The sequence below is a fragment of the Mastigoproctus giganteus genome, chromosome 6 (assembly GCF_048544385.1).
Source record: "Mastigoproctus giganteus isolate SK-2022 chromosome 6, ASM4854438v1, whole genome shotgun sequence".
Lineage (NCBI taxonomy): Eukaryota > Metazoa > Arthropoda > Arachnida > Uropygi > Thelyphonidae > Mastigoproctus > Mastigoproctus giganteus.
Genome location: NC_143580.1, coordinates 181,942,157 through 181,958,423, shown reverse-complemented (window position 1 = coordinate 181,958,423; position 16,267 = coordinate 181,942,157). Strand labels below are relative to the sequence as shown.

At 33.8% G+C, this 16,267-nt stretch overlaps 1 protein-coding gene across 1 annotated transcript in view; it reads right to left on the bottom strand.

The window, feature by feature from the left end:
• The window catches only part of LOC150084794 (uncharacterized), a 496,975-nt gene extending 481,058 nt beyond the window's left edge, over positions 1–15,917 (bottom strand). Inside the window, exon 1 of the mRNA XM_090376602.1 lies at positions 15,814–15,917. The gene's annotated coding sequence lies outside the window, so the exon portion shown is untranslated. The remainder of the gene's footprint in view (positions 1–15,813) is intronic.
• Positions 15,918–16,267: the final 350 nt, after the last annotated feature.

The window sequence follows — 16,267 nt, the reverse complement described above, 5'->3', positions numbered from 1 at the left end:
GTACAATAATGTGCCTACTGCTGTGATTTTTTTTTTTTTTGTTTTTTTTATTTATTATTTTTTTTTTTGTGTGCTAATAGAGTTAATTTCATTGTTTTGATCACCTCTTATTATATTCTGATGATGGATTTAGGAATGTTTTTACAATCACAAATAGAATTGGAAGTGTAAACTAATATGAAAAGAGAGATACAAAGGGAAAAAATATGATAATGGACATACCAATGAGACCACAGAGGATCCAAAAATAAATTAAAGGATTTCTTTTATATTATTTTGAAAATGACAGTTCCATTCACAAATGGATGTGTGTGTGCATGTGTGAGAGAGATTTGTATTATTAGAAGCCATAATGACATGCTCATTTTTTTCACAAAATACTGAATTTGTAAAAGTTAATTAATTAAAAGTTAGTTAATTAAAAGTTAGTCAACACAAGAAAAAATGAACTATCACATGGACTTAGTCTAAGTTGTCAGATAATGACACAAACAAACAATATAAATGCAGTCATTCTCTGAAATGAGCTGAATACAGCTATTGGAAATATCATAACTTAAAACAGAAATAACAGTGTCTGATGCTCTTGAACTCAAAAACAGAGGTTCAATATTTTAGAGGGCAATTCACATAACAAAGTTCTACATTTTGGAATTTATGACACCACTACTGATTTATAGAACCTTAAAATTTTATGATAACATTTACATTACGAACAGCTATTTTTTCTAAAGAAAATAAGGCAATTTTTGCTTATCTTTCTAAAATAACAAAATATATTGGCTAAATTCTTTATTAACATGTCATTTTTACAAATTACTTTGTCATTGTGTAGTGGTATTACCAGGTAATAATTTGCATGTTAATCTGACTGCATCAGCCACACGAATGCACAAATCATATTACATAAGTGTAATATGATTTGCATCTGCTGTCACAATATAGTGAGTTTGCTACTTCTCAATTGTTTAGGAATTAAATCCCATCAAAGACCTTCAGGAATTCTTCTCATACAGAGAGCTAGCATTTTCCATGTGAGTTACTCCAGTTTTCTTCAGCCCACACAACATATTTATACAGACATGATGAAAAAGATGACAACACAGAAACCAATGCAATATAATTGAAGTAGTATATGCACGAGAAAAAAAAACAAGCAGTATTATGAAACAGATCATAACAGATTGTTCAAATTTTATCAGCACATCAAACTTCTGCAAAAAAAAACAATGTTCACACCAGAATATACTGACATACACCTTTGTACAGCACATTCCACGGAATTGCTACATCTTCAGCTAATGAATACTACTTAACTTTTCAGTGTCGATGTTCCAACTAGTAATACTGTATTATTGGTGCATTTATCATACACATGGCTGCCAACTTTTGAAAAGCTGGAGATGAAGTATATGAAGGAGGAAAATGGGAAGTTTTTTTGGCCAAAATTTGCAAAAAACAGGAGTTCTTCATATAAAAAAAAAAAAAAAGGAAAAATAGGATTTTCATCAAAAAAAGCAAGTTTTAAAGCCCACACTGCACTAGAAATTAAATTTGATAAAATACATATTTTATATTAAAATACATATACATGTACAATAATATGCTTTAACATTAACTTACCTCTGCGGATTTCAGTTTGAATTGTCTTTTAGACATCAATCGAATATGACTGCTGCAAGAAATATTATAGCAGACTTTGCACCTCTTCAGAAATGGTTAGTTAAAGTTTTATTTGTAACAATAATATAGAATATTTCCATTTTAATGGTCAAGAATATTTCCAAAACTACACATTTGGAATGTAGTGCAACGTACTACATTCCAAAGTGCTTTTTTCTGAAAAAAATCATATTTTCCTCCAGTTTGTTTATTTTTTATGAAGAACTCTTTTTTTTTTTAGCATTAGTATTAATAATAGAAATTAATAGTGGAAAATGATGCAAGAAAGCAAGCTTATAAGCATCAGCCCAATAAAAAGAAAAATAAATAAAACTACCCACCTTACCTGTCCATCCCATCTATGAATCTGTCTAGTTCTTGAATTTATTAAAACTACCCACTTCTGCAAATGGTTTGCAGAAGTGGGTAGTTTTGAAGAAGTGGGTAGTGGCAATTGAGGGATGGTTTCTATCCTGAAACCATCCCTCAATTTGAATTTATGTCCCTCATGTGCAGTCTCAACAAGAGAAAGAATGCCATAAACACTGAATTTACTCAATCAATTCAAGGCCTTAAGCACCTCAATCAGATCTCCTAACAGGTGCCTAGTCTCCACGCACTGCAATTTGCAGTACTAAAGCCTTTCTTGGTAAGAGCACCTTTTTGTTCCCTTCACTAATCTCATTGCCCCCATTCCAGCAGATCTACATCCATCCTAAAATTTTTTGCCTATTTTGGCCAAAAAGTAATGAGTAGGCATTTTCATATGGAAAATGTGAACTCTGTACGAGAAGAATTCCTAACTACTTCAAACAAGCGAGAAGTGGCAAACTCACTATACTGTGCCAGGAGATGAAAATCATATTATACTTAAATAATGATTTGCATGTTAGTGTGGCTGACTGAGAGGAGTTCCTAGGGAATGTGGCACCTGGGTGCAAATCACAATTTGGCACCCCTTTAAAATATTCTTCATATGTGTATGTCAGTTTCAGGTTTTCAGGCACCCTTGAACATTGCTGCTTGGGTGCAGTGCACCCCTGGCTCCTTCAGGATGACCCACCCCTGGACCGATTAGTCACATTAACATGCACATTATTACCTAGTAATACCAATACATGACAAAGTTATTCATAAAAATGGCATGTTAATAAGGAATTTATATTATATTTTGTGTCATTATCTGACAACTTAGACTAAATCCATGTAACAGTTCATCTTCCCTTGTATATTAACTTTGAAAAATTCAGTATTTTGTAAAAGAAATGAACGTGTCATTCTGGCTTCCTATTAACACAAAAAAAAAAAAAAAAAAAAAACCCTGAATTCATATCTTTTTTTCTGATACATCAGAAAAAATATCTAAATTGAGTTTTTTTTTTTTTTCAACTTTGCACCATTACACATATATCACGGACATAACCATACAGATCAGACAATTGCAACACCTAATGAGTTATGAAACTGAAAGAAATACATTACTGAATCACATCATAACCAGTGCTGTAGTCGCAAAATTAGCAGAAGGTATATTTCTGTGAATGTTACATATACGGAGAGTATACTGTGCTTATTAATCGAATTCCAGAGGGTATATGGCATATACCCGTGTATATATATATATATATATACACACTGTATATATATGTGTGTGTGTCCAGAAGGTATATGCTATTCACCTAAAAAAATCCATAGGGTATACAGCATATACCCTCCACTACAGCCCTGATCATAACCATGAATTGAAAGTGGTACAAGCAGTATGAATTGGTGGACAATAGTAATGGCCATATAGTGGAAGAAGCCACAGGCTTTTGCTGCACTAACCAACGAAAAAAAATAGAAAAAAAAAAATATATATATATACAGTATATATAAAAAAATACAAATTATTTGCTTCCATCCTCACATAGGTAACTATCCAGTTTACCTTTGAATTTATTCAAACTGTCAGCCTCAACTACCTATGAAGGCAACCTGTTCCAGCAATCAATGACTCTAGCTAAAAGAATACTTCCTTAAAATCTAGTCTAAACCACTTCCCTTATAATTTAAATTTATGTCCCCTAGTTCTGGAATTCTCTATAACGGTGAAAATTCCACTTTTATTTAATTTACTAACCCCTCTCAGACACTTATGAACCTCAATCAGGTCACCTCTGAAGTGCTCAGTTGCTAAGCTCTGTATAGCCCACATAATTGGAGTCTTTCCTTGTATGGTCACTCCTTCTGCTGATCTCATCATATGAGTTGTCCATCTTTGAACCCTTTCAAGAAGTTCACTGTCTTTTTTCAGATGATCTCCATACTTGAACACAGTATTCTAAACATGGTCTTACAATTGCCTAAATACAGTGGCACTATGACCTCAATATCTCTACAGGATAATGTTATGTAAATCATCGAGAGAACACCATGAGCTTCCCTCGCTGCCTATTTACACTGCTCAGAAAACTTCATATCTGCTCATATATAATTCCCAGTTTTCTTTCTCTACTGTTTTTAATCGAACCCCACCAAGTGTATAATTTATTTTGGGGTTGCTTTTCCCCAAGTGTAAAGACCTTGCATCTTGCTGCATTAAAACATAGTAGTTTTCTGACCGACCATTCGTGCAGCTTGTTCAAGTCATCCTGAAGGAGCACTGCTTGGTATTGATCATTAACTACTCTACCAATCTTTACGTTGTCTTCAAATTTTGATATCACAACTTTTTTGGTAAGAGCACCCTTTTGTTCTCTTCACCGAAAACTATAAACTCTTTTCATCTACCTGAAAAAAATTCAGCAATTCTGAAATTTCTGAGTAGATTATGTTATAATTTGAGTTATGGAATTCACTGCCACCATTCCATGTGTCAAGATGAAACAGTCATGTCAATTTGATGCTCAATGATTTCTTTTGTTTCTTTACTCTTTCTCTACTCTCACCTTATATTTCTTTATCTCTTCTATTCCTCTATTACTTTTATCTCTTAAATTACCTTCATCATGGTTATTAGGTTCTTTCTAACCATCGGTGGCTCTAGTCAGTGAAACTCTTTTCATTGTTACTTCATTTTTCTCCTACTGATATTTATTCAGCCATGGGAGAAGAGGGCGAGGCAATTACATCACTACAAATGCAATTAATTATTGACACCTGCCTCTATAACATTCACCAACCTCGTGCACTTGATTCACTGTCTAACATTTGATGTTCCATTGTAACATTTTTTGTATATTACTGAATATTGTATATTTGTAAGTACTGTAGTTTAGTATTTGTAAATATTTTAGTCCTGCTCTTTCGGATGCAACAATATTCCTCATGTATTATGGAACCCGAAGCAAAAGGCCTTTTCCTAGGTGACCTATGTAAATGCAGGTAAATAATTATATAGTGATATTGGCTAAAGTCCAGTACAGTATACACCGGCAGGTACTTTGATGAAAGCAAAGAAGACGGCGATAATTGACAGGTGAAGGCACCTTCCTTTTCTGATTGTTTTGTGTCGTCAAGGGGGGGGCTTAGCTTAGGTAGAGTGTTTAACCCTCCAATCCCGCTGTTTTAAAATGGGGAAATGAGTTTCCGATTTAAAAACAGCGGCAAATGTGGGGAAAAACACCCTAGGCATATCAACCAAGGAGGACAGCGGACGGGGAAAGCCAATCACTGCTTTGTTCCTGTCTATTTGTCGAAATATGGGAGTCACAACTTGTCAATCACTGCTTTCCCACTATTTTGCTTGCTGCCATGTTGGAGGGTGTACACCATTCTGGATTTTACTGTGATATTTATTTGACCTTGAGAATGCTGTGCACCACAAATCCACAGGTAAATAATTACATAGGTGATTTCCTGATTAGATATCAAACAGTGCATTTCGACAGGTGTCTTTTACATAGAAAAGATTTGACTTACTCAGTATACCTCTATATTTTACATAGAAAAGTGTGCGTGGGGATGGGCGAGCAAGGGGCAAAGCTGCCTAGTTATTATTATATATGTAAAGCATCTTTTTTATTGGAGGGGAGAGAGAGACAGAAAGTTGAAATCTCTTATTTTGTGTAACTCACACACAATTCATTATATTTCTTAAAGTTTTTTTTTGTGTTATTTTCAAGAAATTTCTCTTGGCAGTTTGTAATACTAGAAATTCTGGTCATATGTTCAGCTTCTGATATGATATACAGGCAACTCTTGGTTTACGAACGAGTTCCGTTCCAAGACTTTGTTCATTATGTGTGTCTTGCATTCCTGAGCTTTTATGATACATATCGTATATGTCAGCAGCCATTTAAAAGCATTAAAACCATGTACTAAACACTGAATGGTCTATACAATACGTTTTATTATAATGTATGTATGCATTATGGTTTATCATATATAGTATGTAATGTAAAATAAAATAAGAAAAGAATAAAAAAATAATATATTGTACTTGTTAATTTTAATTAAAAACATATTTAGTTACAAAATAGAAATAAAGAAAATGAGTACTAACATAATATATGTACTGTACATACACATGTATTCAACTTTTACTCTTCGATATCTTCATCAGAGTTCAATATTTTACGCATAAGTGACACTAGGTGCAGATGAGGTAGATGGAAAGGTGTCTGATAATGAAGAAACAGCTGGGTTTTGCACTTTTTAAAAATATGTTTTTATAAAAGATTGCACAGTTTTCTTCAAAAATCTCACTGTAGCATGCTAGAAAGTCATGAATGCCTCTTTTCACTTTTGCAATTCTTTCCATATTTTCATCTTCTTCAAAGATTGCCAACCCCTCAGAAATTGATTTAAAAGTGTTTAAACATTCTACGCAGCGTGGCATGTAAACCAACATTTTTTTTTACTGGCTAGATTAGTTTTATTAACCAAGAACAGTTCAGCATAATTATCATAATAATTTTCTGATAATTATTATAATAAATACATTTTTTAAAAGTTTATTTATTTAAATCTTACAATTATGTTCACTATACATTTGGCATTTCGTTTTATAAGAAACTATCTATTGCCAACTTTAAGAAATCTTGAATGAATTGTGACGTTCGTTATACAAGAAATGTTTGCAAATCAAATGTTCATAAACCAAGAGTTGCTTGTACAACCTTTTCGTCATAATTTAGAAAATTATAACTTTTGTCTCTTAAACCCTATTGCACCATTGTGTATTATAGTGGGCTGAAAACCCCAGAATAATTCACAAGGGGGAATCCTACTCCTGCCTGAAATCGTCTAACTGCAATTCTAACTAAAGAGACCTTTAGAAATTCTGCCAGTCTGTGATGGAACTTGAAACAGGACCTTTCCAAATGAATGGAACAAGTGACAAAACTACTATACTGCCATACAGCACATGTGAAGAGCATATATCCTAACTGAAATAACAGAAATTTGTAACTGTAGTTATAGCTGTATGTTTCAGTTTCTTCTTACAGCCTTACTCAGTGGCTATAACACAAATTAACACTAATTAAACCGTTCACAGACCTTTGTTCTATAGTCCTACAAGTCACTACCAGAGAACCATCTGGGTTATACTATCCAGAAAAGAAAGAACTGAAAAAATGTTTAATCAGCTAGAATATGGAATAGCTGATCAATTCATGTCTAAGTTGTAGTTTCAGTTTCAACACAGTCAATATTTCATTTGGCTGGGCCACAATAGGAAAATAGGGTTCTCAAATTGTGGGTCATGACCCCCAGGGATCGTCAACAATTTAGATGAGGCTGAAACTTTTTTATATTTGCTTCAGGTTTTAAATTTCATTTTTTTGTTTATTTACATAGAGTGAATGGAATATAGCAATACCCCTCATAGCACTGATAATTGGTACCAAAACTGTGCTGATTGAAGTATAATTATAATGGGTTTTAATTGAATGTGTACCAGAGAAACAGTCTACAAACAAATTATAATAAATCTATAAATAATTTGAACTTGATAACCAATTAAAAGGATTTTAAATTTAAAAAAATATTGCAAAAATTTTATTAATGAAAAGATAACATCATGAGAGATGAGAAAAAAGCTTTAAAAAAGCTTTTTTCTCAGTTGTTTATTTAGGTATTTCAATAATGAAGTCTGGTGATATCGATGCTACGTTCAACATTCGAATCTCCATTCTTAATCGCCTCACAGGCCATGTCAACCCCCCAAAAAACTTTCTCCAGTTCTTCTACTGAAAATTGTTTTGGTGGCACTTCAGTGTTATCCACTTCAGAATTGTTTTCCTCTTCTGCATATGCAGTTTGCTCATCAATTTCAAGGAGAGTTTGAAATGCGAGTCAAGAACTGCATTGACTCACATTTGCATGCGAGTCAATGCAGTCACATATATTGGCAGTGTCCAAAGTTTTGAATCCCAAGTCTTTTCCGACCTTCACAATGTCTTCGGAAATTATCTGAACTTGCAATTCAAAACCAGTGAAATCATTTACCAAATGGAGCAAAACATGCTGCCAAACAGAATGCATGTTGTTGGCAGTGATTTCTAGCCAAGATGCAGATATATTTTCGATCGTATTTAAAGGGGTAAAAAATAAATTTTGAAATGAAAAGTTTGAAAAACTATCGTGTCGTCTCGTCAGGATGGAATTAAGAATACTGAACACTGTTGCACATTGCAGCTGACTGCCTGAAGGGAGCTATTGTCACATGTGCATGATATACAATAGAGTTGGCACGGCAGCATATATGTATGGTACCTGTCTAGGCTATTGAATGAGTTTTAAAATGTACAGTAAATTTTCGACTTAAACTTAATTGAAAACTGTGTTATAGTGAAACCCATGCTGTTTGAAGCCATGCTAAGCAAGATATTGCTATATCAAGTTTTAAGTTTTTTATTTTATGAAGTTGTAAGGTTCTATCATTGATTTATGATATATAATTAAAATTTAATTATTAAAAATAAGTGATATGTTTATTCCTTGCCCAATCCTAATCCCATTCTTTGAGGTGTTAACAAAGTGGAATGGGTGTGATCTTATCACCAATAGTTCCGTAAATCCACAATCTCCAATTTTCAGTCCAATCTGCTCCCCCCCTCCATTCCACCAACATAACCAGCATAGTAAATAGTCTATAGAACTGCATTCCCTAGGAGTAAGATCAAAAGCCAAGCATGATCAGTATAATACTTTTGAATAACAGAAGTATGCCTACCAAACAGAATTTTCAATCATATCATGAAAATGACCAGAACTGGGAGGAAGTGATGAATAAACCTACATCCCTTATCAACCAGTAGCATATAGAGTAATTTCCAGAATAGCCACACAGCAAAATACAGTGGTCCACTTTGTTTGAAACAAAAAGTTAAAACAGACTCTGAAAACCACATCTTCTCAATTCCCCAACCCAGAGGTTAGACATCAAATGCACAAGGCAGACTATCAGTGCAGAAACAGTACATGAGTAGCCTTACTGAAAATTCTGCCCATCTACAGGAGAATCTTCTGGTAACAATTTGGATTACAATGGGGGTGGAACACCTTTTACTTCCCTTCCCTTCCCTTGGTTTATAAGTTATTTCTAGATCTCTAAAGCTGTAAAACATTAGTTGCCACTTTTCAGACCACATATGCAATTAATCCAAGTATCACTTTGAAACAATAGCCTAGTACTGGTCATTGATCACCATTTTCTACCTTAAAATCATCAGGAAAATTTGATCCTTCTACTCCTCATCAATGTCACTGAGAAATAATAGAAACAGAAAAATGGCCTGCACTTATCCTGATGGACTTCATTTGCTACACTGTTCCATGCCAAAGAATGACCACTTATGACTATACTCTGTTTCCTATCTATAAGCCAGCCTCTGATCCAAAGAAGAATCTCACCAGTAATCCCAATTTGCTGCAGTCTAAATAATTCAATATATAAATGTATTTTATATATTGAATTATTTAGATTTTGTACAATTCCATGGATGGTGTTATTTCTCTCTTAACCTTACGAGTATCTGACTAAATGAATGATTTTATCGTTGTTCATAACATGTACAGTTTATGTTTAAAAATTGTACGATAGCCTTTCACGAAGGCCTGCATCCAAAGTTTTACTAAGTTAGGTTAACTAACACTGAAGTTTTGTTACATCCAACTGTTTTATCATTATCAGCCATATGATACAAGGAAGCCTGAAGCTTTTGATGCACCACACACAAAAAAAAAAAAAAAAATTCTGAGTTACTCTGAGAGAGAGAGAGAAGGGAATCACCAAGAAAGAGAAGAATGATGATATCCAGTTCAGGACCCTGGGTGTGCCAAGCCCATACTTATCAGATGTGAGCCCCTGGGGTTATGACTCGTTGTAATAATTAACCAGATTAGTCAAGCAATACCCTTCACAGGCCCATGCTGTGATCCATTAATGATAACATTCCAATCATGATGATCCCGAATCGTACCCTTAACCACAGACTCTTAACTAGCATTGAAATCAAACAAGTCCAGGAGCTCACATCTGATGAGTATCTTGGTGATTCCTTTCTACTTTTGACTCTCTCTCTCTCTCTCTCTCTCTCTCTCTCTCTCTCTCTCTCTCTCTCTCTCTCTCTCAGGGTAACTCGGGGAAATTTTTTTTTTTTTTTTTTTGGCTGGTGCAGCATAAGCCTCAGTCTTCCTTGCACCATGTAGCTAATAATAATAAGGTTATAGTTGCCCATCACCTCTTTCATGCTTCCTTTGTGGATTTAGGAGACCTCGACACTTATCTCATCCAAGAGGATCTTCCTGGAATATCATGATGTCATTAACATTCCCAATGGGTTTATCTACTCACATGCAGCCATTATTAGTACAACAGGATGTATATCATCAACCTCTGAAGTCTTGCCTTCCCTTAGCCTCAGCAGTTTCTCTGACAGCCTTCTGCAAGATCATTATAGCACATTTTACAGCAGTCTCACTCCTTGTCACAGTGACCCCAATAGTTCAAACTTTCCTTCAACCATAAATAATATTCTGATCAATCTATTGAACTCATTCACATCTGCTGGGATTTCTACCATTCTTCCACTTCAATCAAGTTAAGGATCTATCTACACCTATCTTACCCCATCAGCATTTTCTTTCAATATGTGAAAGGTACTGTTATTATCAATAGATATAATGCATTTTTATATCAGTGAAGGAGTAACAGCAAAAATACTAATTACATGTTTTCATATGTATCTACCAAAAAAAAATCAAAACACAATAAATAATTAATCTTTACTTTAACAAAACCTCAAAAAAAAAAAAAAAAAAAAAAAGCCAGCATCCAAACTAACCTTTTTCATCTATACAAGACCCAATAATGCGACTGCTTCAGTCTAATTATATTTATTTAAGCCACTATTTAAGTATTTTCACTGTCAGGAATTTCCTCACTATCCCCTTCCACAAGCTGACTGAACAAGTCAGACTTCATGATCTTACCCACTACTGAAGTAAAACTCAGGTCTATAGCTGCCCTTAAAAGACATTATCTGAACTTCCAGCAAGGATACTTCAGACTCCAAATAAGCTTTAATCAGAGTTTTCAATGTCAGAGAAAAATTTCGAGCTCCTCTACTCCAAACAGTAGGCACTCATTAAATAAGTGCTGTACTATGAAATAAAAAGGATTATGTGTCATAATGTTTTTATTTGATAGTACAAGTACAGCACTTTTTTGTTAACATTCTAGTGACTATTTCTTTCAAATTTAATGGGCAATGAGATTTAATGGATACACCATACTGCCATAGAGTTCATTAAATTAAACTTTTAACTGTACATGCAATAATTATTGTTAACCCACTGGCCAACACATAGGGTACAAAATAATCCTTACATGTCCACTAGTTTTTTCATATCCCAAAACTGTTCTGTGCACAAAATATTACAAGGTTACTGCTGTTTCTGTACAACAGCAACTTATAATACTTTTAAGTGTTTGCCTCAATATGTATTAAAAACTCAACAAATCCTTAGATGTCTATGAGTTTTTACTCACCTGCAAATGATTTAAGAGTATTATACTCTGTTAATTCAAATGATCTTGGCTATCATATTAATTTATATTCATTGGCATTTATTTAATTTATTTATTTTCTTAAATATTTTTTTATAATTTATAAGGCTTGGAGCTACTATATTTCCGCAATTAGTTTAAAAAAGTACAGAACAAAAAAAAAATTTTGAAATACATTGACACACAAAAGACTTTGCTTAGGGATTTACACTATCCTGCAGGCTTCTTGTGATATATGCAAATATAATGTACAGTGGTAGGGCTATCCTTATTCCTAATTATATTTTAAGACTGCATGTAGTAAGCATTTTTATTAATGGGAAAACAACTGAAAAATTATGGAAATAAACTTTGCTACAATGAATAGCATTAGTAAAGGAACATGATGCAAGAAAGCAAGCTTATATAGCATCAGCCAAAAAAAAAAAAAAAAAAAAACCTTCTCATTTCACCCATCCATTCACTCCAAATGTTTGTCTAGTTCTGCCTTGAATCTATTTAAGCTATCAACTTCTACAACGACAGATGAAAGTTTGTTCCAGCAATCAACCACCCACTGGCTAAAGGCAAACACTTCAGCACATCTATCCTACAACTGTCCTCAATTTGAATTTGTGCTCAGGAGATTATTCTGAGAAGAAAGAATCCCATCAGTATTGAAACCACTCAAGGCTTTATACACCTCTATCAGATCACCCCGCAGGTGCCTAGTCTCCAAACACTAATTTGCAAAACTTAAGCCTTTCTTCGTAAGAGCAACCCTTTGTTCCATTCACTAATCTTGTTGCCCTTCTCTGTACTCGTTCCAGCAGCTCTACATCCTTCTTAAAATGAGGCCTCCAGATCTGCATACAGTACTCAAGGTGTGGCCTGACCATTGCCTTATACAAGGGGATAATCACCTTATCTAGGAAAAAAAAATCCCACCAAAAAAGAACATATGGGGAATTGTGAATCCACTTACTCATGAGACTTTGGTTACAAGAATAGCACATTGGTACCAGATGTAGCAGACAACTTTTTTGACACATGGCACCCCTGGCAGTTAATGTGTTATTCATAATATGCTAATTCACTGATGTGTTACCCACATTTAGCATTAAATCATAAATCAAATAAACAAGCACAATGTAAGTCTCCTTGATTACATTACTAGAACAATTCTCATTCTCGTTAATTACATTAACTTAGGATTCTCAATTCTTGAGTAAAAACGTAGAACAACGCAAGCACCACATCAACACTGGGACACCATGTGCCAAAAAAAAAAAAAATCTGTCTGCTACATCCAGTGTTCACATGCTATACATTAACCAAAACTTCTTTCAGAACTACCATACACCTTATTATATTCAAAGGCTGATGGCAATAAATAATAAGTATGCATAATTACTAAATCGCATTTAAAAAAAAAAAAAACATTTATAATTAACCAGTACAGAACCAATTAAACTGTAGAAAAATGAATGTAAAAAATCTGATAAAAACTTTACAACTAGCATAAAATATTCCAATACTTCAGTGGTATTATGTTGTATAACAACTATAATTTAATTAATTATTAAATAGTGTTTCATATTTAAATTATATGCAGGTGAAAAAATGAAGGTGTTGGCAGCAAATCCTTGCAACATACAAAGTCAAAATAGATGCTAAATCTGTCTGTCTGCATGGAATATATTTATACTTCCCCACATTATTAAATCTTAGTATATAAATTTTTGTCTTTACCAAAAGTTTGTTGGTACAAAAACTTCGACTTTAAAATTCTGAATTTCTAGAATTTGAAAATTTGTTTTTTTTTATGTATAACAGATGGTGCAAGCCATTTACCACCATTTTTATGTGCATTATAAACATATTTTTCACTTCTCCAACCCAACAATTATTGCACTTCTGAAGTAGCTGCCATATTCAGAAGTTTTGACATCCAGTCCCCACCACAAGTCAAAATACAAAGAGTGATCAAAAATTTTAGGAACTGACTCTCCATCTTGAAATTGCAGTGTCATAGCAATTTGCAAATTGTCATAACGTGAATGGTGCCTCATCTAAACACAGAACATGTGAATCGCCCATTATCTGCAGTCAGTCTGAATTATGTGCATTAAATAGTTGGTGTTTTATGTGTTTTAAAAATGAGTGAGACATCAAATTTGTTTCAAATTAGGGAAAAGCACAACATAAAGCACAAAATAAACCCCAGAAATGTAAAAAACAGCTTTCAGTGGAGATGCCCTGTGTTATTTAAAGACATTTTCAGTGATTTGCCAACTTTGAAGAGAGTGGTTTGTGTGTCAAAGATGATACTACTCTGGCCACCTTTCAACTTCAAAAACAAATGACTAAATCGCTTATATTTGCGATTTGATCAGGAGTGATTGACATTTAACTGCTAGTGAAATTGGTATTATTTATGAGATATGTCAATTAATTTTAACACAAGATTTTGGAATATGTTGCATTTCAGCCAAGGTTGTGCCTCATATCCTCACTGATGACCTTCATCAACGTACTGCTGCTGACCCACACTTTGTTTCTTCCATCGTTACTAGAGGCAAACTGTGGATGTATGGCTATAATCCAGAAATAAATGCCTAGTATCCAATATCTACAAGGCTCAAAAAAAAAAAAAGCAAGACAATCTTGATCAAATGTGAAGATTGTGCCTATCATATTTCTTGACTAATTGGGCACTGCTCATTATGAATTTCTCCCACATCATCAAACAGTGAATCAGGAATGCTAAAGTTCTATGGTGATTGTATGATGCTCTTCAGAGAAAAGCAGCCAGAAAAGAAGGCTTTGGGAAATGGGTGCTAGCATACCCTTATACACTCTGAGCTTATTTCTTGCAAAGCACTCCATCACTAAATTAACCTAAATCATTTAGCATAAATTAGTGATGGGTTCACCTTGTCACTGCGTTGCAGGCATGATCAAATTCGGGACAGATTCAAGCAAAAGAAGTGTGGGTTTTTTATAGACTTTCATTTTTGGCTAGCAAAAAAAAGGTGTTAGTTTACGCCAGTAATTCAGGATGGATTCAAGCAAAATAAGTCGCTTCCTCCAGAGGTGCACCCATAATCTGGAGTATAAACAGTGATGATAACCAGCTTTGTCATTTTCCAAATATTAGTTCAGTCCCTGATTTTTTTTTTATCACACCTAGTATATCAATCAAAAAACATAAGGCATTATTTTCCTCATTCCAACGAATGAGAAGAATAATAGATATAGTCCATTGCACAATCCATTGTATTTAAATGTGATGACCTAAATATTAAAAAAAATAATAATAATAACAAATTAATCTAAAAATTCTAAAATACTCCAACAAGACCACTATAAGGGAGTTTACAACAGCTAACCATCCCGACGATGAATAGAATCATTATATTTAACAGTCATGTGAGTTTGAACCAAAATCAATTCAAAATGCGTGTGCTACTACACTCCCGCGCTCACGTCACTAGGCTACGTTAGACCTTCCAAAACTTCAACCATAAGCATATTATGTATTTCAGAATTAAATTATAAAAAAAAATGAAAGAACAGATTTTTTAAAAAGATTGTAATATTTATCTATCAGAAACTCCACTCCGTAATTGATGTTGCTATTGTGTATAATACCACTCAAATTCACTAGTGACACTCAGTGACAAATGAATTCGTATTGGACGGTAAAAGTGAGATGGTTAGTTTATTAGTAGTAAACAATAAATGTATGAGTATTTAACATCCACTTTGCAACCGGGGAAATATAACCAACTGACATTCGTTTTGGTCTACAAACGGTATACAGATACCGGTCTATGAGGTCATCAATGTAGGATTTCGAGTGTTTCGGCCTTGGAGAATCATATCCCTGGAAGACACCCGCGGTGAGTTTGATTATGTGATGCCACCACCGAAATATAGAATATTTTTTATATAAGAGTAATTATAAGCAAAGAAATATACTGGCTTCTATTATTAATAAACGCCCATAATTAATATGTATATACGCGCACAAACGAAGTACGACATTTTCAGTGTGCTACAGCCGTGCTTATGAAACCAGATGACAAACCTCTTCCGACCAACAACACATATCATACAGTATTTGGGATCTGATATTAATAACTGTTGAATGTGAAAATACCGCTTACCTTTTTTTTTGCAGTCTTTCTGTCATCACTTAAAATAAGAACGTACAAATTCGGACACCACTTCAAACCATTACTTTAACACAGGAAGAACATACACACTTCCCATTCATTCACTAACTCAGTAGCAACTGATACCACACCAACGCCCTCTAACGAAAGAAAAGTTAAACAATTTTTAAACGTAAACTGTACATATAATGAACAATGATAAAATCGTTCATTTAGTCAGATACTCGTAGGGTTAAGATAGAAACAACACCATCCATGGAATTGTACAAAATCTAAATAATTCAATATATAAAATACATTTCGACAATATTGTTGAACAATTTAAATTATATTAAAGTGAGTTAAATGAAAACTAGATTTCTAAATTTAAATTAGGCCCGCCGTGGGTGTAAATTTAGAACTGGTACTAATGCTTCGACTGAAAAACGAAATGCTAACTGACCTG